Here is a 23,162-nt window from a genome sequence, read left to right on the forward strand (position 1 = left end):
AATCACAGCGGGAACTATTTGCAATAAGGGGCCCACTCCCAGGCACGCTAAACAATCTGTTTTCCTTGTTTTAGCTTGTTCCACCATCAAAAGCCAATTGTTAAACTGTCCCGAAATACCTGTCAAGAGCACAAACAAGGTGTCCACCAGGTACCCACTTATCGCTCTCAGACCCCAGCGTAGCGATTGAGTCTGCTTCGGGGTACATAAAATTAAAAAAAACATAAAATATTGCAATGGTGTCCAGTGGCCGGTTAGCTCAGTTGGTCAGAGCGTGGTGCTAATAACGCCAAGGTCACGGGTTCAACCCCCGTACTAGCCACTCTTCTTTATGTGCTCCAGGAAAACACAAAAGCCCAGGGCGGCAACTTACCGGCCCCCATAACCGACATCACACCACCCACCCTCGACAAGGCCGGGGAAAGGTAAAGAAAACAGCATGTCAAAGCAGAGCGGCAAAAAACCTCCTGGTCACCAAGACTCAAGGAGCAGATCAATGGGGGCAGTGCACCCCATTATCCTCTTCAGACCACGAGTACAGAGAATGCGGACCGTGAAGAGACAACAAAAGCCCCCGTTGACAACAACTAACAGTACACCACCACAAGGAAAACAGCATGGCGGCGACAAAAGCCCAAACCCCCCCAGGCCCCATAACCAACAGCGCACAACCCAGTCAACTGCGAAACACCCCCATCAAGGCTGCCAACCGACCGGGGAAAGGTAAAGAAAACAGCATGGCAAAGCAGAGCAGCGGCAAACCTCTCGCCCACCGTGACTGCATGATCAATGGGGGCAGATGACCCCATTGTCTGAGAACCAAAATTTCGACCACGAGCACAGAGAATGCGGTCTGTTAAGGATGAGTTAGTTGATTTGAGCTGGAAACATTTGATGCAAAGGTGTCCTGTGGTTGGTTAGCTCAGTTGGTCAGAGCGTGGTGCTAATAACGCCAAGGTCACGGGTTCAACCCCCATACTGACCATCCATCTTTATGTGCTCCAGGAACAACAAAAGCCCACGGCGACAACCCACTGGTCTCCATAACCAACATCACCCCACCCACCTGTGAAACACCCTCGACAAGACTGCCGAAAGACCGGGGAAAGGTAAAGAAAACAGCACGTCAAAGCAGAGCGGCAACTAACCTCTTGGTCACCAAGACTGCAAGGAGCAGATCAAAGGTGGCAGTAGACCCTATTATCCTCTACCCAAAATTTTACATCACGAGTGCAGAGAATGCGGACCGTGAAGGAACAAAAAAGCCCTCGTCCACAACACCCCGCCCCTCATAACCCCCCCGGTCCCCATAACCAACAGCGCACAACCCAGTCAACTGAGAAAACACCCGCATCATGGCCGCCAACTGACCGGGGAAAGGTAAGTATTTACCCAAGCAGGGGCTTGTTGGTCTAGTGGTATGATTCTTGCTTAGGGTGCAAGAGGTCCCGAGTTCAATTCTCGGACAAGCCCTCCCTGCCCCTGAATTACTTTTCTACACAATTCCCAGAACACCACCATCAGTGAAGTTATATCAACGCTAATGTAATCTGACAGGATGTACTTCAGGGCCCGGCGCTGTCTGTACCCTTGCAGGTTCCGTGGTGTAATGGTTAGCACCCCGGACTTTGAATCCAGTGGTCTAAGTTCAAGTCTTGGTGGAACCAAGGGATTGTCCTGTTGCCCTTGTATTTTGAGGGCAAAAAGGAGGCATTTGCAAGTGGACCTGAGACCCTGTCACTGGTCACCTGAACAGGGACTTGAATCCGGGACACTCAGATCAAAAATCTAACCTTCAGGTGACTGGCTCAACCTTTGCTGATATTTGGCTTGTCCATGTGGGCAGTTTAAGACCTCATTCGATCTTGGAGGTGTCAATTCCGGGACCTGCCTCTTTCATTCCACTTCTTCTTCCTCCTCCAGTCATCCCCACCCACCGCGGCTGAAGCAGTGGCAATACAGCCTGGACAACAGTGTCAGTGTGAGCCCATAGAGGGTTACCTGAATCCCTCTTTGACAGAGCCCCTCTTGAAATGGACTTTTTTTTTTTTTTTGTCCCGTCCAGCCATTGGGGCAGATAGTATTGTTGATCTAAATGCCCTTACATGCTAAACAGATTTGCTCTGTGTCAGGAAAGGTGTTGGCTCCAACTTTCCTGTACCATGAAATTTTATTTGCCGTTATTTGATGTTTTTTTTTATGCGCATTTGGAGCGACCGGACCGGAGCAAGAAGAAACACAGAAAAGAAGAAGAGAAGGTGGGGTGGGGTGGGGGGGGGGCAGTAGAGAGAGAGACAAAAACAGCAGCAACAAGAATTCCCATAACAACAACAGTGACAAACAGAACAGTTAAATGTCAATGATGGCTAAGGGTCACAATAGAGATGATATCAGTGAAGTGAAACAGTCCAACTTACCAGTAGCAATAGTAACAATGAAGACATGACCCATGATAGTAAACACAATTACAGCCATACAGTTACAGTAATTAAAATCTCACTGCTTGACATCATTTTTACTGTAATAATAGCATACCAATAGCATATAGACATCAGGGATAAGATGGTAGATTGTGTAGAGAAGCACCCATGTGCTGTGAGTGTCCATATGGAGGTGTGTACTTCTGTGTATATATTCATATATGTGTGCGTAAGCGTGCTTGTGTATGTGAATGCGAGTGTGTGAATGTGTAATTGTCACTGAGAATGACAAAAGGAGAGAGACTGCCTTCTGCCACCCAGCAAACCCCGCCCCGCGCAGCCAGGTCAAGCCCCCACCGCCAGAGATCCTCCGGCCCCGTGGGTGTGGGCAAAGCCAGGGCCGACTCCCCAAGACCCGCCCCCGAAGCATCTCCCTGAAGAGACCAGCAAGAGGCCATGGAGGAGCAATCCCAACCGGCAACAGGGCGCCAGCAGGCCGGAGGAGAGCCGCACCCCCGAGACCAGCGGGAGACCATACCCCACTAGGGCAGAAGGGCATCGAGGGCCACACACCTGTGGGCACAGGGGTGCCCCCGCCAACCGGGAGGGAGCCCATCCACGGCCGGAGGCGCCGCCCCCCCGCCCCCCACACACCCCCAGGAAGCAGAACCCGGCCCGCCCCAGGTAACCCCAGGCCTGACTACCGACATAGGACCGCCCCGGCCAGGACAGAAGAGGCCCGGGCACACTGCCCCATGGAGGACCGGGCGGTAGAGATGGAACGCCCTGCGCCAGACCCCCGCAGAGCCCCCCCATATATCTACATAGCCATATACACATTATTTAAAACAATAAATACATAAAATAATCTCAGACACACGCAAGCACACACTGTGGACGTCCCCGGGTTGGGCGTCCGGGGCATCACAGGCGGGGGACCCAGGGGTCCCAGACCCACAACCAGGCCCCGAGCCCAGGGAGGTACGGACGGCCAAGGGATAGCACCCCCAGACTCCCCTCGACCATGGCATCGAGGCTACGGCAGTGTGGCAGACAAAGGAGCGGGCGAGGGGAGGAGGCCCGCACATGAGCAAGCGGAGGGGGCGTGAAGGCGAGTGGTAAGGCGCTCCACCGCGCCGGCCGACACCCGCCGGGCAGCTCACCCCCGTGAGGGAGAGCCATAGCTCCAAGTCATGGGGAGGCCAAGCACCAGAGCCGAGGAGTTAAGACCAGCGCAAGGCCACCGACGGACCCCACCATCCACCGGGAGGGCCGACCTCCCCCCCGCCCCCAGAACCAGCAGCGCTCCACCCACGTACCGGAGAACCATCCCTGACGAGCCCTAAGGCAAGACTGGGGATGGGCAAAGACAGGGACAGCGATGCAGCAGAGCATAGGACCAGTGGCAGCAGACACCCAAACGCCCAGAACAGCACCGTCCCCCCAGCAGGCCCCACTCCAAGGAGCATGTCCCCCATCCCCACACGCCACCCAGGCCCCCGTCCCCATGAGCAGGATCAGGCCCCCTCCCAACACACAGCCCGGTCCCCGCAGCAGCCACCAAAGCACAGCAACCCCAAGCCACCACCGTAGACTTCAGGCCACCAGCAGCGCGGACCCCACTGCCTGGAGGCCGGTGAACGCCCCCCCAAGGGCACGTTGGTGCCCGCGACCCAGGACAGACCCAGGGAGGTAGTGCCAACCATGACCCTAGGGCAAGCCCCGGCGTCAGCTGGTTTGAAATTGACTTTTAATTACTGAAGTGTGTGAGGGTTGCCTTGCTTTTATGCTTTTAAGGATGTTCTTTTTCGTTGGCAGGTGCTGAGGGCCCAGAGCGGCAGCGGTTTCCCTGTTGGTCCCCTTTTTTCCCACCTTTGGTTTACTGAGTCACGGGTGCAGTGTGGTTTGGATCCCTCCCATTATGTTACCGCTGTCGTGGTAAGCCCCAGCCCAGGCCTCTTTTCTTTTTGACTCCTCCCATCACCATTTTATTTGTATTATTCATGGTTTGTCACTCATTTTAAGATAATCGTTTAATAAAATAACTACTTTTATCATTGTAAATCACGATCTTGTTCTGTGGGATTTTGGGGATTAATGTAGAGTTTGTGATTGATCAAACCTGTTTGAAGGAAGAGATTGTTATTTGTGTTGTCCTGAGCTGACCCACATGGCTATGCAATGCATGTTTTGTACTTTTTTTTTACACTCATATACTTGTTTTTGCCCGCTTCTATTTGACAGCTATATAACTTGCTTCGCACACTTTTTGACTTTTCACACTCATATAACTTGTTTTTAACTTGTTCCGGCAACGGGATAAATATTATTCCCATATCCTGATAACGAACTAGAATGTTGTGAGAAACGAACTAGAATGTTGTGAGACATTGAGGTGCCTGAGGCAGAGGACGGAGGTGATGAGTCCTCTCCTGCGGAGACAGGCTGGCCACCTGTTTTCGCACGGGCGAGTCTATAAAGCATTTGTTTTCTCAATCCCGGTTAGAGTCTGCTGTGAACTGTGCACGAGTGTCCAGCTTTCGGTTTCCAGATTACTCTACCGGGGTGTTTTGGCTCTCCGCCCTCTGTCAACGGTAAGGTATGCTATTCTGGATCTGAACTGTGTTGATTGGAGTGTTATGTGGGGGCATGGGGGTGACAGCTTGTGTCTAGCATAATAACTTATGATGGGAAATGTTGTGAACTGCTGTGTGTTTTATCATTAAATATCATTAATATACATACAGTCCTGGTTTGTGATCATTTCTCTGCTGCGATCTCTCCGAACCTGTAACAAGCTATTTCATAAAACATTTTGGTGTCACGAACCTGTAACTTTTTGAAAAGGAGAGACTCAGTGAGAGAAATGGTTAGGAAAAAGGAAAATACTCCCGCCGCGGAGAGCAGAGTTGTTCCGGGGTGGGGGGCAGCGCCGTGGAAGACGGTAGCTGATAAGTTGTTGCAAGCGGGGAGTTCTGGTCCGGAAGCATGGACAGAAAATACCGCTGGTGTTCCTAGGGTTGTGGTGAAACCCAAAGCTCCGCTTGGAGGAGCTGTTAAGTGCATGTGGGCATGCGCGCAGGCATGGAAAATTCAGACAGAAAAATACACTAGCCTGGAGCATGAAATGTTGAAACTAAGAGGACAAGTTGATAAAGTTAACATGGAGAATCAGATGTTACAAACTAAAATAACATTGCTGGAGTGCAAAAAAGCTAATTTACAGCGGATGTGTGAGAAGGCTGTTGCTAGCACGAGGCATGTTACTTGCAAGCAGAGGAAAAATCTCAGGGGTGATGAGGTGAAAATACGAACTTTTGTGGTAAGTGGGGAGGAAGCAAAGCAGCGCCTCACTCGCCTTATGGTAAGAGAAGCATTGTTCATAGGGAAGCTGGACCATGTATATGATTCAACACTCCCAAAAAATGTGAGGGATTTGATGATTCGAATGGCACCCTCACATTATAAACTCACTGTTCTGACTGTGTTGATGGGCAACACAGATCAGCCCCTTAGTCAGATATTGGCTTTGTTGACAGATCTGGGCTCGCTCGGGATGTGGGAGAGACAGGGTAAGAACCCCCTTTCGGAAGGCGGTGGTCTTTACCCCTCCTTAGCTGAGTTTGAATAGGATGGGGGTCAAGCCCCGGAGGCAGCGGCCAAATTTGTACCCCGCTGGTCGCAAGAAGACCCTAGGCCTCATGTAAATATGATTATTCATTGGAAAAGCTCAGATCAGGAAGTAAGAGCTTTAGTTGATACAGGGGCGGAGACCACGATAATTTCAGGCAATCCTGCTAAATTCAAGGGACCGAAAATATCCATGATTGGACTGGGAGGAGCATGTGTTTTGTTTTTCAGTCACAGCCTGGTGGCGAGCGTCGGAGCGTGGATGTTGAGGCTGCTGGTGGGACGTCCGGCGGAAGGGGCCCGAGGATCACCGTACCATGGAGATGGCCATGTCGTTGGTTGGGGCACTCTCCTGGCTGTCCTGCCTGCATGCGGCCCGAGGAACACACACTCTTGGATGACACCGGTGGAAGGAGCTCCTCGCTTGCCTCGCGTGGTTCGAGTGGGATGGAAGAACAGCACCAATAATCGCACGCAGGATAACTTCCGCTGCCCTGCGTGGTCCGTCTGCCAGACTGCAAACATCACCATGGATTGCGACCCCTACCAAGGACCACATGCATGGTCCATGATCCTGAGAACGGGATGCAATGTTACCGTTGAAGCTGAAGTAAGCCTCTGTCGATTAACGGGAAATCCCTTCCTGACGGAAAATCCCTTCACATTTCGTGAGGACGTATCATGCTCATCGACCAATGGGACGCAATGGACGGTAACATCAGGCGACACTGACATCTGGATTTCAAACTCAACGGAGATCACGGGACGCAGGTCAACAATCTGGGTCATTTTGGTAGTACCACAACATCAGCAGGTGACACACCCTACGTTAGTGCCAATAGCGACATCATGCACACACATGGCTTACCAGATGACACATAATGAGATTCATTGGGAGATAAGGTTACCATCGATACCAACCTGCAAGCCACGAAGGAACAAACGAGCGTGGTATGATACACTGTTAGGGGGAGCGCATATCATAGACGCATTTCTGGGTTGGAACATTGATATGTGGGATGCAACATCAGAAGTTTTACACAATGTTAGGATCGCGTTGAATAGTACCAAATGTACCTTGCAAATGCTTAATGCTAAAGTTCAGCAGGAACGTTTGTTGAGAACATTGACCTCCTCAGCAGTGCAGCCGTGGAGACACTTATGGAACATATCGGACCGCGTATGGTTACAACTTAAACCTAGCCTGACTCAATGCAATGAAACACACTGTCAAGGAATGTGGTTGGAAGTAAACGTAACCCGACCCATGACCATATGCAGATATCGGATTTTGCCATTAATAGTGGGAAACCATTATTATTTCTTGAAAACGCATGGGGACTGGTTTAGTCCACAGACTAACCTGACTTATGATCTGGAAGGTTGTGACATAATGGACAAGGGGACTGTATGCTTACAAATGCAAATATATCGAGACCCATGTTTTACGAATGACACGGCACTGTGTGACTGGAATGTGGAGAAGCCTGAGGACTTGCTATACCAGATAGGGCCCCACTCTATTTGTGTAGCAACAGTGAATCCACATCCCCAGTTGCCAACGACACCGTTTTCCGGATGTTTATGGGACGTGCATCTGTTTACCTGGCACAATCAATCGTTTCGATTGACAAATTTCAGTTGGACCAACCGACTGTCTGCTGTGCAGTGGCAAGCCCTATCGCTGCCTTGGCAGGTGGATCTGACACGCTTCAGCAGCGCACTGAACCGTTCGGAGACACTCAAGCATCTTGTGAAAACTCATTTGGCAGATGTGTCCAGGTTGCAGGTGTCCACCATGATCGCCCGGAATGAGGTGGTACATGCCGCCAGAACGATTGAGCAATCTTCGGCTCATCACTGGTGGGATATATTTGCAAGAATGTCGATAACAGCACGGCAACACTTAGCCCCTCCATTATTGGTTCTTATCATATGCTTGGCTTTGATGACTTTAGTTAACTGCTGCATGTTTTGGTATATTAGACGCACCCGAGCTATTTTGTCGCGACGACTTTATAACGCAGTTTCTTGAATAATGAAAATAGAGCTATACGATGATTTGGGGCCGTTTGGGAGGGAGATAACAAAGATGGTTGTGGAAGCTGACCCTCCGGGTCATCATGTATCCTGGTGGCCAAGGCGTTCGGACCCCCTGCATTTACCATTTCCCGATCGTATTTTTATGTCTCAATTTGTTTTTGGGCACATGTTAGGCTGGAGTCATGACATCATGATGTTGTTTCACCAGGGGGATGCCTATGTTAATTGGATGTTTGAAAATGAGGATGATCTACCTGAACGGTTTATCAATTAAGTGGTGGTTTCAGCTCAGGCCACAGGGTGGAATGAAGGAAGAGATTGTTATTTGTGTTGTCCTGAGCTGACCCACATGGCTATGCAATGCCTGTTTTGTACTTTTTTTTTACACTCATATACTTGTTTTTGCCCGCTTCTATTTGACAGCTATATAACTTGCTTCGCACACTTTTTGACTTTTCACACTCATATAACTTGTTTTTAACTTGTTCCGGCAACGGGATAAATATTATTCCCATATCCTGATAACGAACTAGAATGTTGTGAGAAACGAACTAGAATGTTGTGAGACATTGAGGTGCCTGAGGCAGAGGACGGAGGTGATGAGTCCTCTCCTGCGGAGACAGGCTGGCCACCTGTTTTCGCACGGGCGAGTCTATAAAGCATTTGTTTTCTCAATCCCGGTTAGAGTCTGCTGTGAACTGTGCACGAGTGTCCAGCTTTCGGTTTCCAGATTACTCTACCGGGGTGTTTTGGCTCTCCGCCCTCTGTCAACGGTAAGGTATGCTATTCTGGATCTGAACTGTGTTGATTGGAGTGTTATGTGGGGGCATGGGGGTGACAGCTTGTGTCTAGCATAATAACTCATGATGGGAAATGTTGTGAACTGCTGTGTGTTTTATCATTAAATATCATTAATATGCATACAGTCCTGGTTTGTGATCATTTCTCTGCTGCGATCTCTCCGAACCTGTAACAAGCTATTTCATAAAACACTGTTACATCCAGGGGTGAAAGTCCCCAGGTGGCGTTGTCAGCAAACTACCTACCCCGCTCGCTTTGCCACACACGCAATGACACCACAGCCCCTCCATGCAGGCCAGTGATGCACCCAATCAGTCATCTGGGAAATATGGATTGTGTGTCCAAACTGGGGACAGATGCTTGTGTATACACCTTCAGAGATCAAGCACATGTCCTTGTTCCCATGTTTTTGTAAAAGTAGGAATTGAACGGCATTGTTTCCACCCAGTTTCGAACCGGGGATCTTTTACATGTGAATGGGGATCAATGGGGAATGGTCTGTGAAGAGGACTGGCGAGGTCACAAAGCAGTTGCCAAACAATGAATCACGACGACGTGTCCAAAGTGGGGGCAGAATGACAATTGTCCAAACTGACTTCTCCTTTGTAGGGAAAATTGTAGTTCATATAACATGTTCCAGAAATAATGGGCTTTTTTTCAACAAAACAAGAAATCACAATTGGAAATGAGGCTTGAAAGGTTTAAAAGCCAGCTGTGAAGAAAGCACCTGAGCCAACCTCAGGCTCATCTTAATGTCTCAGTGAACTCAAGGTTGGCTGGATGGGCGGGATTTTTAAGTTAAGGTCCTTTTTCCAAACTATTTGCCAAGTCACAATGCAAATCAGGATTATGCTGAAAACCGTGCTTGAACCAGGGACCTTTAGATCTTCAGTATAACGCCCTCCTACCTGAGATATTTCAGCTGCTAAAGTGGCTCTCAGTCTGGGCTAAAAGTAGGGCAGTGTGACACTGGGTCTGTGCCACATAAGTTGCTGTGTCCCTGGTCTAGTATGTTGTCATCTTGGGTTGGAATGTCCCCATGCTGGTAACGGGTGGGGAATACAGTCCGTTGATGAGAATAAGCGACAAGAGAGGGAGCGCAAGCAGAAGCTGGGTCGCAGGTCCGGCCTACTGCTACGGCTACGAAACAACCCACATAAGCCACCCCTGCCCAGCCTGTACCTCACCAACGCCAGATCCATTACCCACAAAAAGGACGACCTGGAGTTACAGCTCGAGGGAAACCGCTACATTCGTGACTGTTGTGTTCTAATCATCACAGAGACCTGGCTCAAACCGACGATCCCCGATGCTAGCGTGCAGCTAGCCGGCCGCTCTCTACACCGCTGGGATCGAACAGAGGACTCCGGTAAGAGCAGAGGTGGGGGGGTCTGTATTTACGTGCATGAGGATTGGTGCAACAACAGCAAGATCATAGAGACTCACTGCTCCCCTGACATTGAGTACATGTCCGTAAGATGCCGGCCGTATTTTCTCCCGAGGGAGCTTACTGTTGTGATCGTCACCGCTGTTTACATCCCACCGGGTGCTAACGCTAGCACGCTAGCCATCAGCGGGCCCACCCTGATTGCGTTCATATTATAGCCGGGGACTTTAATAAGGCCAATTTAAAGACTGTACTCCCGAAGTTTCATCAGCATGTCAAGTGTCCAACGCGAGGACCAAACACTCTTGATCATGTTTGCTCAAACATAAAGCACGGCTACAGAGCAACACCACTCCCCCACCTCGGACAGTCAGACCATCTCTCCCTGCTGCTCACTCCTGCATACACCCCCCTCAGACGCAGATCCAGACCCACCAAAAGATCATCACCACATTGCCGGAAAATGCACACAGTGAACTTCAGGACTGCCTCCAACACACAGACTGGGACCTATTTCAACATCAGGACCTGGAAACATACACAGTGACAGTACTAGACTATATCAAGTTTTGTATGGGAACTGTGTCTGTGGACAAAGTCATCCGGATTTTTCCAAACCAGAAACCCTGGATGACCAGCCAGGTCCGCTCCCTCCCCAAAGCCCGCGACTCTGCCTTCAGGTCAGGCGACAGAGCTCTGTACAGTACGGCTCGAGCTGACCTGAGAAGAGGAATAAAAACAGCCAAAGCGGACTACAACAGGAGGATAGAGTCCCACCTCTCCAGCAATAGACCACGAGAGGTGTGGCAGGGACTGCAGAGCATCACTAACTTCAGAGGACGTGATGTGATGTCAGGAGACCTGAGCGTGTCTCTGGCAGAGGAGCTCAACAGTTTCTTTGCCCGCTTTGAAACACCACAGCCACACTCATCTTCTCCAGCCCTGCCCCAAGCCCCTCCCGGCCCCACGACGACCCCCCCATTAACTGTAGGAGAGCATGACGTGAGGCGTGTGCTCCAAGCAGTGGACCCGAGGAAGGCCCCGGGCCCTGACAGCGTACTTGGAAAGGTTCTCCGAGCATGTGCACACCAGCTGTCCGGAGTCTTCTGCAGGATTTTCAACCTCTCCCTGGCCCAAGCAGTCATCCCCACCTGCCTGAAATCCGCCACAATCATCCCCATCCCGAAAAAGTCACCCGCATCCAGCCTCAGTGACTATCGCCCTGTTGCCCTCACACCCATAATCATGAAGTGCTTTGAGAGACTGGTCCTCCATCACATAAAAGGCTGTCCCCCCCCCCACTCGACCCCCACCAGTTTGCATACCGGGCGAACAGATCCACAGAGGACGCCATCGCCATAGCCCTGCACGCGGTGCTGAACCACCTGGAACAACAGCACAGCTATGCCAGGATGCTCTTTGTGGATTACAGCTCGGCCTTCAACACCATCATCCCGGACATCCTAACTACAAAACTGGACACCCTAGGCCTCCCTCCCCTCACATGCAGATGGATCAAGGACTTCCTAACAAACAGACCCCAGACTGTGAGACTCGGCCCCCACCTTTCCTCCACCCGCAGTCTGAGCACCGGATCACCACAGGGCTGCGTGCTGAACCCCCTCCTGTACTGCCTCTACACACACGACTGCAGTCCGGCCCATGAGAGCAACATCATCGTCAAGTTTGCTGACGACACCACAGTGGTCGGACTGATCTCACAGGGAGACGAGGCAGCTTACAGGGAGGAGGTCCAGAGGCTGACGACCTGGTGCTCCGACAACAACCTAGCCCCGAACACGCACAAAACAAAGGAGATCATCGTGGACTTCAGAAGGAACAGAAGTGACCCGCCCCCCCCTCTACATCAATGGCGAGTGTGTGGAAAGGGTCCACACATTCAGGTTCCTGGGAGTCCAGATCTCCGGCGACCTCTCCTGGACAGACAACATCACAGCTGTCATAAAGAAGGCCCAGCAGTGTCTACACTTCCTGAGAGTCCTCAGGAGGAACAACCCGAACAGGGAGCTGCTACTGGCCTTCTACCACTCGTCCATCCAGAGCCTGCTGACCTACTGCGTTTCCACCTGGTACGGAAGCTGCACTGAGGCGGACAGAGGGAGGCTTCAGAGGACAGTCACGGCAGCGCAGCGCATCATCGGCTGCCCTCTCCCCTCCCTGACGGACATCTACTCCACCCGGTGCCTCAGCAGAGCTCGCAACATCATCAAGGACAATTTACATCCCGGTGCTCAGCTGTTTGACCTGCTGCCCTCTGGCAGACGCTACAGGTGCATCAAGGCAAAAACAAGCCGACTGAGAAACAGCTTCTTCCCAAGAGCCATCACCACCCTGAACTCAGACATACAATGTACAAATGTGCAATATTTTCCATCACTGCCTCAGTTACTATCTCAATCATATTTATTTATTTAACAACCATTACAATACACTCATATGTGACTTTACTCATCTGTATACACCAGACATTATTTGCACTATGACCCATTGATCATTGCACTAAAATTAATATATCTGCTCCTGCATATGCTCTTGTGCAATACTATGTGTATATTTTGGATATCTTGTATATATCTTGTTAAATAGTCTTTTTTTCTCTACTTTATATAGTTTTTTGTTTCTTTAAACTTGACTACTTCACTGGAAGGAGAAGCTCTCCAATTTCGTTGTACATCTTGTATAATGACAATAAAGGCCATTCCATTCCTATGGAACTTTATGCTGAGCCATGCGAGGTACGCCATATGGCTGAGACGGAACCTCACAAAGTTTGAAAAAAAGAAGATACCCGTATGGACATACTTTGAGGCTAATGTAAAGAAGGCCATGTCGATATGCCGGGCCGCCGACCAAGAAAGCTTCGAGAACTCTTTTACAGAAGGGAGCAGCCTAATCTCAGTAGCAGACAATGGCAAAATAATGTTCAACTTATTCAAAATAATAGTGATAATAATAATGACAACAATTACAAATATACATATATATATATATATATATATATATATATATATATATATATATATATATATATATATATATATATATATGATTTTTAAAAAATAATAATTAAAAAAAACGCATATCTGTGATGTACTGTTGTAAGTTCTATAATAATATTAAAAAAAAAAACGTCCGATCTCAGACGCTAAGCGGGGGCGGGCCTGGTTAGTACTTGGATGGGAGACCGCCTGGGAATACCAGGTGCTGTAAGCTTTTTATGGTTTCTGCTCTTGCCTGACAGCAGAGGGCGCTGTTTGACACTTTTTGCTGGAGTCTAGTTTGGCCTGCGTCGTCTTCAAATAGGATCTTTTCAGTTAACCTGGTAGCTTATGGCCATGCTACCCTGAAAACGCCCGATCTCGTCAGATCTCGGAAGCTAAGCAGGGGCGTGGTTAGTACTTGGATGGGAGACCACCTGGGAATACCCTAACCCTATCTTGAAGGTTAGAATCACATGGACTGTGAATTTAGCCATGGCACCAATGACAACAAGGTAAATGAAATGTACCCCCTACTTGTGGCAGGTGGCAGCGATGACAGTGATGATGACTAGGACAGCTATTATAGATAAGCTCCTGACTTGTTTCTGACTTGTACTTTGACTCAGATGACGAGAACACTTCCGTTTAGGTGTAAGCACATTTTCTGACAAAGATGACCTGCGAGGTAAAAACCGAGAGGACAGCCTAGGAGCGACTGCAAACAGATAAAAGCGTGATAAACGGGAGGGAAATGTTAGAATAAAATGTAGATACAAGTATTATTTTGTTAGTTATCACCCTTATATCAATTTGCTAAGACAATAGAAAGTGTTTGAATGTGCTGAAGAAGGAATGTTCCCGTGACCCTGATCAGAGACCCACAGCGACCCCCAGGTCCTGGAGGTGCCTGGATGCGCCAACAGCGACCCTGCAGATGCTCTTGCCTGACAGCAGAGGGTGCTGTTTGACACTTTTTTTCTGGAGTCTAGTTTGGCCTGCATCGCCTTCAAATAGGATCTTTTCAGTTGACCTGGCACCTTACGGCCATGCTACCCTGAAAAAAAACGGTGAGAGCAGTTGGAGAGTAGATCACAGAGAGATATTTTTTGAGATATATTCAGTTTTTTCTTTTCTATTGAAAGTGTTTTTTTTTCTTAAAAATTCTGTTTGTGAATGTTCAGGGAGTGGGCCCGCTCCCCCCTCCCTGTCCTTCCCCACCCCCCAAATTTGTGGCTGGTGGGGGGAGGGGCACTTTTTGTTTTAAACAAGGAGCACAAGTCAAGCTGGTAGCCAGGGAGCCATCAGACAAGGCTGCTGCCTATCCTAGGCAATTAGCTGTGGCAGTGGAAGTCGTGGGTGAGGGGGCCATTGCACCACTGGACAAGGGAATTGTTCTAAACTGTGGAACCATGACAGGATGCAGATTTAAAGGAAGAAATAGATATGAAGTCACAATGAAGGCTTTTATTATGCTAAGAAATGTCGGTAGATCTCTGGCGCATCACAGGTGGCCCCCCTCCTCTCCTTGTCCGACGTCTTCTCACCAACGCAGGGCGGGCGGGGTGGAGCGGTGGAGCCAGCCGTTATCGACAGGCCATGGCTGCCGACGTCATGCTCTACCGTTATCTGTTGTTAGTCAAAATTGTGGATGTCTAGGAGAGCTCCGGAACTGTATGTGCCTGAAAGCGATTATGTGTCCTGTGATTTGCCCAAGGCTGCTTGGTTCTACTTGATTAAATGTAGTGCATAGTTATATGAGTGAGACACAAACAATAGGAGACAAACACACATGAAATCCTTCAATACTGAAGACAGTGAAATAATTAAGAAACTGGAGGACTGGGGAGTGACAGTTGTGTCACCAATAAAGAGGAGAAAGTGGCCAGGAACGGACATTTTGGATGGCACACGCTTCTGCCGCGTCAAATTCAATGAAAGGGTCCGCTCACTCCCCTTCGCAACCAAATTCTCGACACTTGAAGGGGAAGAATATTTCAAGGTGATGCACGATAGGCAGGTCAAGGTGTGCAGGCTGTGTATTCAACCTGGGCACATCCTAAGAGAGTGCCCGGAATTCAAGTGCTTCAGCTGCGGTGCACAGGGCCACTACGCCAGGGAGTGCCGTCAATCAAGCGACCCAGCGGGAGATGAGGAGATGCCGGAAGCCAGAATCTAAGCAGAGGCGGTCAGCATGGAGGAGGAAGAGGGGCAAAGGCCTCAGAACGTCAGGATCACTGCAGCAGCAAGGATGGAAGACGAGGAACAGAGTCCGTGAGGGTTCGTGAGGACGGCGCAAACGAGACAGCAGAGCTGAAGCGCAAAAGGAGCGACGGGAATGAAGAGAGTGTGGAAGAGCTAACAGCAGGACGAGAAGACGAGACAACAGGAGAGGACACGGTCAACGAAAGTAAGAATGACATTGTTGACAAGAGGCATAATCATGGGGAGGAAAGAGGGAGGAGAGTGATTGATGGGTTCAAGGTGATTGAGGGAATTTGGGGAGAGGAAAGGGAGCTGGAAGTGTGTGGGGCAACAACGAGTAAAACTAGAGAGAGTCTAAAAGATGTATCGAGTGAGGGAGAAAAGGGTAACAGGGAAGAGACGAAGGGAACATTACATCATTCCCAAGTGAGGAGTCGGATAAGGGGCAGGAGGGTTTGACAGTGCAAGAGGAGATCAAGGGGAGAACAGCTGATCGGAAGGAGACAAAGAAACTGATCAGATTAATGTAGAATTAAAAGTGGGGGGTGTCAGACTTTTCTCCTTCTCACTTGAAGTCAATGCTGACGCTTTCCTCATTCAATGGGAACGGACTAAGAAATAAAGAGAGACTGCTTTATGCAATGCAAATATGTAAAGAGGACATTGTTTGTCTGCAAGAGACTAACTGGGATGGGGGGTTATAGATTATATAGAGAAAGAGTGGATTGGGGAAATATTTGTTAATAATGGAGAGAAGAATGCGAGGGGTGTGGCAATATTAGTTAGGCAGGGAGTGGTGGAAGATGTAAAGGAGTGTGGGAAGGATGGGAAGGGGAGGGTTTTAGGGATTGAGTTTCATTATGGTGGCAAAACATATCAGCTATGGAACATCTATGCACCGAACGATGAGAGGGAAAGGAAGGTTTTTTTGGGAGTTTGAAGGAGTTCATGGAAGGGAACTGTGTGATGGTCGGGGATTTCAATGTGTGGTGTGGGAGGTTGGATGTGTGCACAGGGATGAGGTTCAGGGATGACAGCTCAAGGGGGGTTCTACTGCAAAATATGAGAGCAAATGGAATGGTGGATGTATGGCGGGAACGAAACCCAGCAGGGAAGGTGTTCACAAGGAAACAAGTGGTAGGGGGGGTGCTCAAACAAAGCAGAATAGATTTGGTTTGGGCAAAAAAAAACATCTTAAACAAGATAGGATCAATCAAATATAAGATGACTGCAATCAGCGATCATGCAATTGTGTGTTTGACTTTATCACAAGGGAGGGAGGGGAGGGGAGGCGGGGTGTGGTGTTTGAATGGAAGCCTACTGCACGACACTAAATATAAAAATCAAGTGGAGACATGCATTGCAATATGGATGAATGATAGTATGTATGAGGATAATGTTGGGGAATGGTGGGAAAGGGTCAAAAGAGCAATTAAAATATTGAGCATAAAATATGGGAGAGATAAGAGCAGGAGAGAGAAAGAAAGAGAAAGGAGGCTGAGGGATGAGCTGGACAAGGAGAATGAAAAAATAGACAATGGGGGAAGTGATCTAACAAAATACATAGCCCTAAAATATGAATTAGAGGATATAGAGGAGAGGAAGTGTAGAGGGGCGATGGTGAGAAGTAGTGCAAGATATGTGATTGAGGGAGAAAAATGTAGTGGATATTTTCTGGGCTAGGAAAAAACAAACCAGAAAAGGAGCTTCATAGGGGAGATAGAGGATGGGGACGGGGGGATCATCACAGATGGATTTGGAATAGTGGAGAGGGTAGAGCAGTTTTATAGGGACCTATTTAAAGAGGAAAAGGTCGACAATAGAGTCATGGAACAGCTTCTCGAAAAGGTGAGGGTCAAGGTCAGCGAGGGAGATAAATTAATAAGTGAAAAAGAAATAGATAGAAGAGAGATAGATAGAGCAATTAGCGAATTAAAAAGGAATAAAAGTCCAGGTTCGGATGGACTGATAGGAGAATTTTACATTGAGTTTAAAACCATACTAACTCCAGTACTATATAGATTATTTAAGTGGATGGAGGAGACAGGGGAGATGCCAAATAGTATAAGAATGGGGGTTATAAGTTTAGTATATAAAAAGGGTGGGAGGGAAAAATTAGAAAACTATAGACCAATTAGTATGTTGAATAATGATTATAAAATACTGGCAAAAGTAATCACAAACAGGTTGAAGAGATTCATAGGGAAAATTATAGGAAAAACACAATCTTACGGCATACCTGGAAGGGACATCACAGACACAATATGTAGTATTAAGGATGTAATTGATTATATGAAAAAAGGCGGTGGAGGGATTATCATGAGCATAGATTTAAATAAGGCTTTTGACAGGGTGAATCTCGAATATTTATTTACATTACTTAAAAGAATATGGTTTGGCTGGTAGGCTGGATTAAAAGAATGTATAAAAATGTCGTAAGCGTTATAAAAGTTAACGGCGTTCTAACAGGGTTAATAAGATTAGAAAGGTCTGTCAGACAGGGCTGCCCGATGTCGGCCTTATTATACTCTCTATCAGCCGAACCGCTGGCATGGCTATTGCAAGGGAACAATAATATTAGAGGGATAAATATACCAGGAGGACAGAGGAGCTTAGTATACCAATATGCAGATGACACAACTATCACAGTAAAAGATGAGGAGAGTGTAGGAGAAGTACTGGAAAGTATAAAAGCCTATGGTAGGGCATCGGGGGCAAAGGTCAACATTGGGAAGTCGGAGATGATGTATATAGGAGTAAGTGAATCAGGGAAGAATGAGATGGGGTTAAAGGTGAAGAAGGACTATATGAAGATCTTAGGGATAAATGTGGGGATAGAGGGAGTAGAAGGAAGGGATAGACAGTACGAAGGAATAATAAACAGTATGAAGAATACATTGAAATTTTGGAAAAAGAGAGGACTAAAATTAAAAGGGAAAGTGGTGGTGGTGAATGCACTGCTAATGAGTAAAATGATCTACGCAATGAGAGTGTTGGATGTGCCTGACAGAGTGGTGAAAGAAGTGGAGGGGTTGGTGAATGACTTTTTGTGGGATGGGAAAGGGGCCAGAATAGCACGGGAGGTTTTAGAGAACGAATACAAGGATGGTGGATTAAAACTAGTAAGTCTAGAATGCAAAAAGAAGGCAATGAGGGTGAAGACAATGGTGAACTATTTAGCTGCTAAGAATGATCACGTGTGGAAGGCTTTTCTGAAGGAAGCAATCAGTCAATGTGGGGGGTGCGGAGAGAGTGGTGTATACATGAAAATGATAAAAGGAATGTTAAATGGAGTGAATGAGTTTCACAAAGAGGTGTTGAGTGCATGGGGGGAGTTTGTAAAGAACATAAGCTATGAATGTCAAAATCTAAAACAAATATGGGAACAACCTCTCTTCTTAAATCCAAAAATCACAAGCGACGGAAGAATGATGGACAATATGCTGATCAGGAGGGCAGGTATAAGCAAAGTCAGAGATATAGTGTATGAATATGTACCTGGTTTCATGTCAGCACAGGTGATGGTGGATGAAGTGAAATTGAGGGGGGATGACATTGGGGTGGGAGAGGTGGAAAAAGTGATGGGCAAAATTAAAGATGGGATGCCGAGGGAGTGGAGAATGATGATTGAAAGAGGGCATAAGGTGGGGGATGACTGTGAGCTGGAACTCTATGTGGGAGAAGGGAAAAGTAAGAAAAGACTGGAGAATGTAAAAACTAAGATATTGTATGCATATAGAAGCAATAGAAAAAGCAATAGAAGGAATGGATGTAAGGAAAATATGGGCAAATATGAGAGTGAAATGGAACACCAGTGAATGTGAGCACATGGACTTCATGCTAAGACACAATAGAATATTCAATAATCTAATTATAAGCAAATTTGATGAGAATGTAAGCAAAGAATGTGAAGTATGTGAAAAGAAGGTAGAAACATTTATGCATGAGTTCATAGAATGTGAAGGGTTAATAACATATTTTGACAAAATGAGAAAGCTCATAACGAGTTGTTGGGGAGGAAGATTTGTAAGGGACATGGACTGGAAAGAACTGTGGTTATTTGGTGTAAATAAAAGGGTGGGAGAATGTAATGCAAATCTGTTAAACTATACATTGAGCCATGCAAGATATGCTGTTAAAGTACGAAGAAATATGATTCACTATGACAAGAGAAATGTGGATGTATGGCAAACTTTTAAAAGTAAAATGAAAAAAGACATTTCCATTTTGTATTATTACTTGGAGGAGGGGGAATTCTATCATGCTTTTGTCAAAGGGAATACAATGGTGTATATAAATGAAGAAATGGGACTGAAATTCAGAATTGATGTGTAAAGTATGTTGAATGTATGAAAATAATAATAAAAAAAAAGCATTCAGTGCTCTCACCGCCGCAGCCCGGTTTCGATTCCCGGTCAGGGAATTGACATTTGGATAGGTTTTTACTGGACATAGGATTTGTCTTGGGCCTCGGTGGAATGGTTGGGGTCACCTTGAAGCGCTACTTGGGAACAATAAATCACGAACTGGGTTTCTTCACTATTACATGACAAGATACTGGATTAGGTTTGAGGGATTTGTCTGACACTGATGGATAGATCCTGGACTCATTTCCGATACCACATCTCTTTTACAAAATACAAAGGATTCCTTGGAGAATGCGGGTATCGATTCGGTGAGAGCACCAAGTCCTAGCCACTAGACAACCAGGGACTGCATCATGGCTGCACTCTGAAAGGCAGAGACTGTGTCGCTTTGACGTACTCCAGCAAAGGAACCAAAATAGTTATGAGACTGGACCTTCTCTGCCAACAATGCAACAGCAGGGGAATTAGCTCAAATGGTAGAGCGCTTGCTTAGCATGTGAGAGGTAGCAGGATCAATTCCCACATTCTCCAAGAAATCCTTTGTATTTTGTAAAAGAGGTGTGGGATCGGAAATGAGTCCAAGATCTTTCCCTTCGGCGTCAGACAAATACCCCAAACCTCTTCCTGGTTGTGTTCTCGAGACCAGTCTCTTGTCATGTAGTGAAGAAAACCAGTCTGTGATTTATTGTTCCCAAGTATCTCTTCATGGTGACCCCAACCATTCCACCGAGGCCGAAGACAAATCCTATCTCCAGTCAAAACCTATCCAAATGTCAATTTCCTGACCGGGAATCGAACCCGGGCCGCGGCGGTGAGAGCACCGAATCCACGCCACCAGACCACCAGGCACTGCTTTAGGTCTGCAGAGGTTGGTTTCCTCCTTGATAGATGAGGACAATGAAGACAATATGAAAACAAAATCTTCTGGCCTACTGTACTTCTCCTTGCAGAGATGAAGAAGCCCCGGTCCCGAAATGTCCACCTCCAAGATGGACTGAGGTCTTAAACTACCCACATGGACAAGCCAAATATCTTCCGGAAAAAAAAAGAGTTAATGGTCAGACAAGACAAAGGTTGAGCCGGTCACCCGAAATGGAAACTTTTGATCTGAGTGTCCAGGATTCAAGTCCCTGTTCAGGTGACCAGGTCTGAGGTCCACTTGCAAACGCAAACTTTTTGCCCTCAAAATACAAGGGCAAAAGGACAAAAGGCCTTGGTACTTTATGGAAACTACATTTGGAGCCTGGCTTTTAACTGGAACTGGAAAGACTTGTGGCCTTTGAACCCACGCCTCATTAGAGACTGCAACCTGAATGCAGCGCCTTCGACTGCTCGGCCATCCTGACCGTGCAGGTCTCGCTCCTTCTGTTCCCTTAGAAACAAGGTCAACTGTGGAATTGATCAAACATCAGGATGGCCACATCAATTAAAACAGAAAAAGGTCTGATTAGCTCAGTCGGTAGAGCATGCGACGCTTAAGCTCATATTGGGCGATTCAGCAGTTTTATTGATAAATCTGAAAGATATCTTTCCTGTCGAAAATTGTTCAACATGCAGAAAACATTTCATTCCAAATACACAAAAACAAATCTTCTGACCAAAGGCCTGGGGGCTCACTTCGTAGGGCATCAGACTCTGAGTATCAAGAGTTCAAGTCCCTTCAGAGATCAAGCACATGTCCTTGTTCCTATTTGTCACCTTGACTTTTTTTTGTAAAAGAAGGACTTGAAAGGCCATCTTTCCACCCAGTTTCGAAATGGGGACCGTTTGCCTGTTAGGCAAATGTGATAACCATTACACTATGGAAACCTGAAGGAAGGGGCTTTTAAGGGGACTGGTGAAGTCACAAAGCAGTTGCCAAACAATGAAACACAACGATGTGTCCAAAGTGGGGGCAGATTGACAATTGTCCAAATGGACAAAGATGTCTCCTTTGTAGGGAAAATTGTTCCAGAAATAATGGGCTTTTCTTCAACAAAACAAGACATCACAATCGCGGCTTGAAAGAAACACCTTAGCCACCCTCGGGGTCACTTTGATATCTCGATGGACTCAACTTGTGCCCTTGGAGTCAATGGTTTGTAAATAGGCTTGTAATCTCCTCTAACCTTGTCTGGATGGCTGGATGTCTGGCCTTTTGAAGAATGAAGTTAAGGTCCTTTCACCCAGCCAATAAACATTTTCAAACTATTTGCCAAGTCACAAAATAAACAGGGATTGTTCTGAAAACCGGGCTTGAACCAGGGACCTTTAGAACTTCAGTCTAACGTTCTCCTAAGTGAGTATTTCAGCTTCTGACGTAGTGTTCTGCTTTTTCAGTCGTGGGTAAATGTGGGGGCAGGATGAAGCTGTGTCTGTGCCACGTATGTTGCTGTGTACCTGGTCCAGTGTGTTCTCATCTTGGGTTGGAATGTCCCCATGCTGGTAAAGGGTGGGGAATACAGTCCGTTGATGAGGATAAGAGCTACAGAAAATGGGAAGGATTTCACTGGTTGAAGTCTCCAGCTACCATAAAAACGATCATGGGCCACAAGCCTGTTCTGAATCCCGCTTTGGCCAATCGACACTACATCGACTCAGCAGCATTCCTTGTTAGTATAGTGGCCAGTATCTCCACCTGTCACATGGAAGATTGCGCGGTTCGATTCCCAGATGGGGAGTTCCTGTTTTGTATGTCACGTTGAACCTTGAGTAGGGTTGCGGTTGCAACAACCAGTCCGGGAGAACAAGACCTCTATTCATCTTCTTCTCCAAGTGCTCAGCTGTGTTGTACAATCTGACAGTCCTTTGCTACCAAATCATTCCAGTCGTGGATAATGGACCTGACCAGGAAAATGACAGCTGTGGGATTTCAACCAGTGGCTCCTGAGCGAAAGGAGCCTTAATCTGGTGCTTTAGACCACTCATCCACACAACCCAAAACGGTGCCCTGATCAGGAAAAAACTGTGACCTTGTGAGGTTCGCTGACAACGGAGGACACTGAAATGGAGCCACACAAAGGAGGGTACCTGCACTGTTTACGTGTCCGTTGACCAGGGCCCCGTTTCAAGAAGCAGGTTCAACCAACTCTGGAGTCTAACCCTGAACTCTGAGTTGATCTACTCTGAGACAGGAAACTCTGACTTACGGGTTTCAGAACAGGTGATTTCAATTGGTTCAATCAACACAGAGTTTGTTCACTCTGAGTTAAGCGCGTGCACCACGACTTTAAAAAGCCCTGATCAATGGAGCCCCGTTCCCTCGATTCACCATGGCAACGAGTGAGAAGAAAAGATCGTCGTATTTCAGTCCTCTGGAACTGGATATATT

The 23,162-nt window shown here is 47.4% G+C and overlaps 4 non-coding genes across 4 annotated transcripts; all 4 read left to right on the forward strand.

Annotated features, from left to right (window-relative positions):
• The first annotated feature begins 248 nt into the window (after positions 1–248).
• trnai-aau (transfer RNA isoleucine (anticodon AAU)) lies at positions 249–322 on the forward strand. Its single transcript has one exon. It is a non-coding gene; the product is annotated as a tRNA-Ile (tRNA).
• A 589-nt stretch (positions 323–911) lies between these two features.
• trnai-aau (transfer RNA isoleucine (anticodon AAU)) lies at positions 912–985 on the forward strand. The gene has a single exon. It is a non-coding gene; the product is annotated as a tRNA-Ile (tRNA).
• Positions 986–1,401: 416 nt separating this feature from the next.
• On the forward strand, positions 1,402–1,473 carry trnap-agg (transfer RNA proline (anticodon AGG)). The gene has a single exon. It is a non-coding gene; the product is annotated as a tRNA-Pro (tRNA).
• A 122-nt stretch (positions 1,474–1,595) lies between these two features.
• On the forward strand, positions 1,596–1,667 carry trnaq-uug (transfer RNA glutamine (anticodon UUG)). The gene has a single exon. It is a non-coding gene; the product is annotated as a tRNA-Gln (tRNA).
• Positions 1,668–23,162: the final 21,495 nt, after the last annotated feature.

This window comes from Doryrhamphus excisus, chromosome 5, assembly GCF_030265055.1.
Source record: "Doryrhamphus excisus isolate RoL2022-K1 chromosome 5, RoL_Dexc_1.0, whole genome shotgun sequence".
In the NCBI taxonomy this organism is placed as follows: Eukaryota; Metazoa; Chordata; class Actinopteri; order Syngnathiformes; family Syngnathidae; genus Doryrhamphus; species Doryrhamphus excisus.